The following is an 8,800-nucleotide window of genomic DNA, read 5'->3' as shown; positions in this document are numbered from 1 at the left end:
CCAGTTACAGAGAAAAAGGTGAAGTGAATCTGCGTGTGAATTATTCACATCATTTGACATTCTCTGCCAAATAGTGACATTCTGGATGAAAGTTCAAAGTTTTGACTACAAGTACCAACACAGTTCTAGAAAGTAATCACCAAAACAGCTATAATCATCAGATGTCAAAGAAGGACCTCTTTATGTAATCACCAAAGGAACAGTACTGGATCATCTTGGCCTTCACCAAGAATCAGAGGACTGAATGCCTTGAGTGTAGCTGCTTCCAATTCTCAAAGGATAATCAGTAAATTCCACGTTGATAAAAAGGTCGTTTCATCAAATGCTAGCAAAGCTGAAGCTGAGTAAAAGAAGTGAAAATGAAAATCAAGGCTGAAATAAATTTCTAAGAAACAACACAGTGAGGAGAAAAACTGTACAGAAAGTGAGAAATACCGAAGTAGGTCATGCTAAGTAACATCAGTCTAAGGACTTTGCTACATAGGATGCATTAGTACAGACAACCGGAAATCTGCAGTAATCCATGTGTTGATTGGTGCCCTGGGTGGGGAACTCCTTCTGGGCAATGTCTGCATTGCCTCAAATTATTTGTGAAATTCTCGGTGCATGTGGGTGTAGTGATGTGATTAAGAAAACAGAGTCTAACATTTTTTAAGAATGCTTTGGAAACTCTCCTTCTCTGTGTTCTGCTTCTTCCAGTCTCTTTGCTGTTAGCTCATCAAGTTGGATAATGAGTGATCCCCGTTCCCTTTTTCTGTGGAAGCTGGGAGAAGAGGGTGCCTGCTGTCATTGGAAATGGCACCGTTATCTTGCCTAAACTGTCTAAACTCAAGAGTGGGAAAAGTGTCCGGGCTACTGGGCACCCTGACAGGGCAGTACTGCCGTTTCCCTTACGTTAAATGTCACATGTATGTAGCCTGTTTATATTTCTCAAGTAGTTTCTACTTCTCAAAGTAGTTTCTGGGAAGCAGCTTGCACTAAAGTGAGTGCTTTTCATTTTGTTCTACAGGCCCTAGAGTTCTGGGCTTGAGCCACACCAGCTAGATTTGTCTGTTCTATTAGAGATCTAGATAGTATTATGAGAAATGAAATTGGGAAACATTTTGATAAAAAGAGCATGGATAATATTTTGATAAACAGGGATGTTCTGGCTAAAAAACATTTTAGAGCGACTAATGTAGTAATTAAAAGCTAGAGTGAACTGGATTAGAATCATGGCGCTACCACTTTCTACTGGACTGTACGTGAGCAACCTAATCTAAACTCAGCTCCAAATCAGTCATCTAAAAATTGGGATAATGATATTTCATGAGCTTGTTACGAGAACAAAAGAGGATAATGAACTTAAAACTTACTCCAATGCCTGACACATAGTCTGCACCCGGTGGCAATAGTTACTGTCACTAGTCGTTTATAAATAGGAAAATCCAGAAAGGGCTGGAATGGTTCTCAGTTTTCTAGAATTAATCACAACCTTTGTATGTGGCTTTAGCACAGAGCAGAGACTAATCTCCCTGGCCACGAAACCAGGTCCCCCGGGTAGAGGCCTAGAGAAAATCATTTCAACAAAGCTGTCGATCAACATTAATTGATGCATTTTCTTTTGTGCATTATAAATATTTTGAACTCTCTGTGGTCACTATAATAGCCATTTCTGGATAATTTATATATCTTTATTTCACAAACCATATAGAAACCTTTTAAGACAGACATTATTAACTATATTTCAAACTTTAAGACACAAAAGACCAAAATGATTAGAGAACATTTCCAAAATCAGAAGTCAGAAGTCAGCAGAGCTCAGATTAGAACCCAGATCTGTCTGACTCTAAAACGCTGCTCTTTTTATTCTCCCCTGACATTGGGTTCTCAGCAAATCCTAAACACCATACTTGGATGGGAGCTCCAGTGTTTGCGGCAGTCACACTCATGACTATTTCCTGCAGTTTCTGTGGTGCTCTGTCCCCCAACGCTGCCTCCCTGAGATCAGTCCAGGGAGGCTGCATCAGTGACCACAGATTGCTACAGCATTTGCTCTGGCCCAGCTTTGGGATTAGGGAGAAGGAAAGTGTATTAGTTCCCCAGTGCTGTCATAACAAGTACTTCAAACTGGTTCACTTAAAACAAGGGAAATTGTCTCACAGTTCTGGAGGCTAGAAGCCTGACATCAAATTGTTAGCAGGTCCATAATTTTTCTGAAACCTACAGGGGAATCCTTCCTTGCCGCTTCCTAGCATCTAGTGGTTTGCTGTCAACTTTGGCATTCCTTGGCTTGCAGCTGCATCCCTCTGATCTCTGCTTTCATCATCACAAGTCATTCTCCCTGTGTGTCTCTGTCTTCACATGGCCATCTTCTTATAAGAACATCAGTCATATGGGATTAGGGGCCCACCCTCCTTCCGCATGACTTCATCTTAACTTACCTAATTACATCTGCAATCATCCTATTTCCAAATAAGGTCACATGCTGAAGTACAGAGAGTTAGGATGTCAACATATCATTTTTTGTGGGACACCATTCAACTCATAACAGAGAGAAACTTGCTTCTTTTATTTTTCTCTTCCATACTTCCTAAAACTCAGTTTAATCTATAGTCATGACCCTTGTTTAGAACTTGATAAGAAATACTGTCTTCATAGAATACAACAGAATTCCAGAGTCAGGAAAATATAATGTTTATATTTAAGCCATCTTTACTGAATATGTCTGTTGGCTTCTTCCTGAGAATCATTGCGTATCTTGGTAAAAGGATGGGAAATTAATACAAAATTAAGTGTGCCTGATATACGTGTGCATAGTGGAAATTAAGCCACATCCCTTCCACGTCTCTCCTCTGTCAGTGGCATGGAGGGGTGGTTTCTTTACAGTTAGATCGTTGCCACATTCATTTTCTCCAGGAAAAGCATCTCAGCCTTTAGTAGAGAAACAGTCACTGAGGTCACATGAACATGTGAGGGGGGGTGGGTCAGAACTTGCATTAAAATCTCATTTTATGATGGAACATTCAGGAGAGAACCCATGGCTCAGAGGGCATGCAGAGGACCAGAGAAGGGCAGGCGGAATGAACGAGTGGCCACAGGTGTCACAGCTCAGCGCGCGTCTGTAGATGCGACAGTTGTGAAATGGAACAGGCAGGGATCCCCCCCAGCTGCAGCTGCCATGAGGGCAGTTGACTGGCGGCTCTGGGACTTAGATCCCAAACAGAAAACTGTTCTTCTTGCTAAAAAGAACTTGAGTGGTTGTTAATTCCACACCATCTAGAAAATAAGTGGGAGCAGAAAAATACCATCCAGAAAAAAATTTGTAGATCTCAAAGAGCTCTCTGATTATAAAGATGATGACAGAACCAAGCAAACACAGGAGGCCGTTCATAGGATGATAAATTAAGACAACAACAACAAAAATCAATGGTAAGGATTTTCCTTGATGTCCTCTCTGAGTACTTGCAGATGGAAAGGCTAAGAATGAAATCTGCAGATTGTAGGAAAGACCCTAATGGGGCTTAGAGAAGAAAAGGAATTTTCTGCTCAAAGCAATGCTGCATACTGTTAGTCCGACTAACGACTTACTGACGACCAACTTTTTGCCTCCACATGTCCCACATTAAAATATTTTTACAAATAAATATTATCTGAACCCCCTTCCTGAGAATGCAGGGGTCCTGTGCGCTGTGTGTCCCAGGAATGTGGCCAGATTCAGTGGGAAGTGGGGGCATGTCGAGGGGGTCAGTGGTCCGTGAGCTGCAATATGTGGAACCCGGGGTTGGGGGTCACCCAGGAGTAGGTTCATGGGGAAGGATTTCAAATGAAAATCAGGCAGACCATCCAACCAATTTGTCAGAGAGAGTTAGACAGAGAGGGAAGATCCAGGTTTGAGCAAACTCTTAGGAAAATGAATGAGAACAAGCCTATTCTGATCAGAGGAAGTTCACAGAGCCTGAGGGAATGTCCCCAACCTGAGAAAGGAGCTTATTATAGAGGAATCTTGGGCCTCAAGCAGGGGGGCAGGAGAAGACATGGAGTAAACCTGGATCCAGAGCTAATTTCTTTGAGCATGAACCATGTCACCTGGACAGTCCTGATTCTTTCCTCTTTGGCTTCTCTGACCCACGATTAGCCCTTCGAGCATTGTATCATGAGATGAAATAGAGGAAACAGAGCCAGCTGCACTTCTTCTTGAGGGCAGTGACTGACTTATTGCCTTCTATTCAACTGTGAACCACCAGGGCTTATACCAGTAAAATCTCATAGCATTACAAATATCATGTATAAGTGAAGATAAAAAGGGCTTAGGAAATGTATGGCCAGTTAGCACAAAAGTATCCTATGTGGATTTTTTTTCAACATTAAAACTCTGATTACAATAATTTAAATAGCTTTCTGTTTCTACAACACTGAATTTTGAAATGCTTCAAGTTTTCTGGGCTTCTTTTTGTGAATTGTTGCAATATTTTCCTGAGGCAGATGAAGAACAAATACCTTCATTACAGGTGCTCAGATGATCTATTGTAATGAGTTATACTGAAAAACATCCAGTACATTTCTTGATTTCATGCACTCACATATCCTGCTCTGATGTCAAGATGGTCATTAAGTTGATGCCCAACTCCTATGAAACAGTGACTGTGTTTTCCTCAGCCTTTCAGAACATCTGCCACTGCTACCCAAACAAATCCTGGTGTAATTAGGCAGTTCTAATGTAAATGTTTAATAGAGGCATGGGATTCTCCTCTGATTACTTTGCTGCTACAGAGAAATAAGACCTAATTTAACATTAAGCCTGTAATTAGAAAATAGAACTCTTTTGCTAGGGTAAACTAAATCCCTTGCATTTTGACAATAACTTGCATTCGAAATTTGAATTTGAACAACCTAGATAAATCATAGCCCTAATTTGAACACACTAACCTGGTCAATCTCATTTAAGTTGCTTTCAAAGGGTAAATTCAAATCACTATTTCCATGAGTGGATTTAGCTTAGAGCTATTATTTTGTGTGCTTTTTTTTTTTTTTAATTTTTAGTGACATAGGAGTCTTCTACTCCTTCTGTCACCCTTTTTTTCTTTTTTTTTTTTCAGTGCTTGCAGATTGTATTAGAACATTTATGGCTTTTATAGTTTAGTGTTAAAACAGCACAGGTGTAAATCGTACAAATAGTCTTAATACACATCTTTGTTTGGTTCCCTCTATCAAGAACAAGAGACTCCCAGTAGCTCCATGTTTTATGTTTCAGCAGGGGGAGGAGTTTGGGCCAGTCTGAATTCTCAGTGTCTCAGGACAATTAGCCCTGTCTGTTGTTGAGCAGGGCACCTGATTGTCCTTTTATTTAGTGTCACAGATTAGGATCTGAACAGAGGTTGCCATTTTGTTGTATCGTTATTGGTAATGATGAGATCTTGGGTGTGACCATGAGAGTGTCTGAGAAGAGTAGACACATAAAGTCATTGTGGAAAGGAGATCAAGCAATTGAGGGGCCAGAGTGTGGGAAGGATTAGTACATGTATCCCAAAATTGCCAAGAAGTAAAACAGGAGAAAGTCCATGATGGGAGCTAGGGTCTAGAATCAATAGAAATGAATGGAAATAAGAAAGCAAACCGGGACTTCTCTGGTGGTGCAGTGGATAAGACTCGGCGCTCCCAATGCAGGGGGCCTGGGTTCATTCCCTGGTTGCGGAACTAGATCCCACATGCATGCCGCAACTAAGGAGGTGGCGAGCCACAACTAAGGAGCCCGCCTGTTGCAACTAAGACCTGGTACAACCAAATAAATAAATAAATAAATAAAAGAAAACAAACCAAAAAAGTTATAAAAATAATTATCTGATTTATGAAATTCAAAGCTTGAGGGGTCTTTAGAAGGAAGGGAAGGAGAATAGTTTGAAAATAACAAGTAAGAAGAGCAATTCAACCTCCTGCCCCACCCTCTAGCACAACATACAAGGTAGAAGGAAATAACAGCCACCATTTGAGAGGGTTGAGAGGAGGTAAGGTCCTCAGGAGAGAGTCAGGTTTTGTTATATCAAGAAAATGAAAGGAGGGACTTCCCTGGTGGCGCCGTGGTTAAGAATCCACCTGCCAATGCAGGGGACACGGGTTCGATCCCTGGTCCAGGAGGATCCCACATGCCGAGGAGCAACTAAGCCCATGCACCACAACTACTGAGCCTGAGCTCTAGAGCCCGCAAGCCACAACTACTGAAGCCCTCGCACCTAGAGCCTGTGCTCCGCAACAAGAGAAGCAACTGCAATGAGAAGCCCACGCACCGCAATGAAGAGTAGCCCCCGCTCGCTGCAGCTAGAGAAAGCCCTCGCACAGCAACAAAGACCCAACGAAGCCAAATCAAATAAATTTAATAAATTCCTTAAAAAAAAAAAACATGAAAGGAGCATTTAGAGAAGAGGCTAAGAATGCAGGGAGATGTGCTGATGATCGAAGGTGAGGTCCAGAGGGCACAGGAAGTTTTTCAGAAGTTAGAGGTGGAAAAAAGGGGAGAGAAAAGAGGCCATCAGAGACTGGAGGGTGACTGATGTCCTCGGTCTGGAACTTCTTATGGTGACTGAAGACAGAAGAATCAAGCAGAACAAAGTTAGTTTCTGTTGTTTCAAAGTAGGTGGTGGTGGAAGGGCTGAGTGTGGGCAATGGAGAGGAGTGGTCCTGGGGCTCTCTCTTCACCCCTGATAAGAGTGTAAAAGCTCTAGAGGTATCATGCTGTTAGTCCCAGCGTGCCACTCGATTCCAGCTTGGGGAGAAGGAAATGCTCTTGGAGCATGTGTGCTTTGGTTGCACCCTCCTTGATGAAACTGAGACTTTTGAAGACACCTACCACCAAACAAGTAGGCCCAGTTTTTACATCTGATGACAAAGGTATAAGTAGGCATGATCCAGTGCCCTGGTCCACTCCAGATACTGTGACACTATTCAATACTGTCTTAATTCTCCAGAATATGGGGAATTCCTTAAATTCTTCGATGGTCTCTACCTCAAATTCATTAATTGAGGTGTAAGGGACCTAAGAAATATGCAAGTTCAACCCTTTTCATTCTACAGATGAGAAAATTGAGACTGAAAAGGATTAAGTATCTTGGATAATGTCTTGCTAAAAGTTAATGGACAAGTCAGAATTATAACTCAGATATCTTAATTCCTAATCTTTTTTTTTTAGGTTTGAAGAGTCCTCTGTTGGCTTCTAAATTATTATGGCTTTAATCACTTTAAAAAATAGTTTTAGACCAGAAAATATGCAGATTATTTATCTCATGAACTAAAACTTTTAAAGTGATAGTGTTTTGAGACTAGAATATAGAATTTACCCATATTTCAAGCATTTTTTCACAAAATACTTAATACTTAACCGTATTACATGAACAATATTAACACGTGGTTAAGGTGTTATTTGGGGGGACTTAAAGGCTGAATAAGGAGTGTAAAATAGGGTTACTGTAGGAACTGTACTTGAAGAAAGTCTTCTGAATTCTCTCTTTCAATCTCCCTAGCAGTGAGATGCACATTAGAGAATCAGCACTCCTGCACTAGAGATTGCATCTCTTTAGACCAGCGGTCCCCAAACTTTTTGGCACCAGGGACCAGTTGCATGGAAGACAATTTTTCCACGGATGGGGAGCGGGATGGGGAATGGCTCAGGCAGTAATGTGAGCGATGGGGAGCGGCAGGTGAAGCTTGCCTTGAAGCTCGCCCGCCGCTCACCTCCTGCTGTGAGGCCCTGTTCCTAACAGGCCGCGGATTGGTAGCAGTCCATGGCCCGGGGCTTGGGGACCCCTGCATTAGACTGTAGGTTTAGAACTTCGCTTATGAAGGATTTTTCTCAGGGTGACATTGGACACTAATCTGTATGTTAAAATGATGCACATAAAGCCCTGACTGCTATGTTATATGCCTGAGGCATCGAGGTAATTGCATTGCTAAAGTTCACAATTCCTTGTGGTTCCCTTTTTGCAGAAATTCCATGTTTTCTGTGATAGGATATATTGCTTGAAATATTATATTTTATACTGGTCTTTCTTTGCTGGCAGAATTCAAACATAGAATGTAAAATGAGTATAATTTGGAAGAGAATTATGAATTAGAGGAAATAAGTTATGTTTATTACATTAATGACCTGTGATTTTTTGTTTTTCTACAATAAAAAACAAAAGGTACTATTTAGGTTGAATTTTATCCCCAAATACACAACTTTCGAGAGACAGTAGTGTGTAAATTCAATCCAGTTTACCTTTATAAATGATTAAAAGCATGGATATACCAGTTTCTGATATTACTATGTCCCCTGGACCTTCTGAGTGATTTTTAAGCAGTTAAAAGTCGAGATAGCAATACAAAAATAAATAAAAGATATCTGACTCACCAGATTATTACATTCTAAACCTGTAGTATTAAAATAGTTTTTCGGTATTACTAATTTTCTGTAAAGAATCTCAGTTTCTAGAAAAGCTGTTTTTAGAAAGTGCTATTCTGAATCAGTTGTTTGAGAACTTCATATAAATATTTAGCTGATCAATTAGGAATGATAAAAGTCTCCTTTTCTGTGTTCTGCTTCTTTTGCCTTTATATTCTCAATTCTCTGTAAGTTTAAGTAGGGGAGGAAAGATAAATTAAATATAAACAACTTATGTATCAACTGCCAATATTTTCTTTGCCTTCTGAACATATCTTTTAATCTATAGAGATATCCTGATTAATATTTCAAATACTGATGGAATTAATATTTCATTGGGATCTGTCATCCAAATTCTTTTATCCTGTTTCAAAAGAAAGTACAGTGTGACATATCAAACATTGTTTC

The sequence above is a fragment of the Balaenoptera borealis genome (genome assembly GCF_965194805.1).
Source record: "Balaenoptera borealis genome assembly, chromosome: 17".
Taxonomy (NCBI): domain Eukaryota; kingdom Metazoa; phylum Chordata; class Mammalia; order Artiodactyla; family Balaenopteridae; genus Balaenoptera; species Balaenoptera borealis.
Note: the sequence above shows the minus strand (reverse complement) of the source record.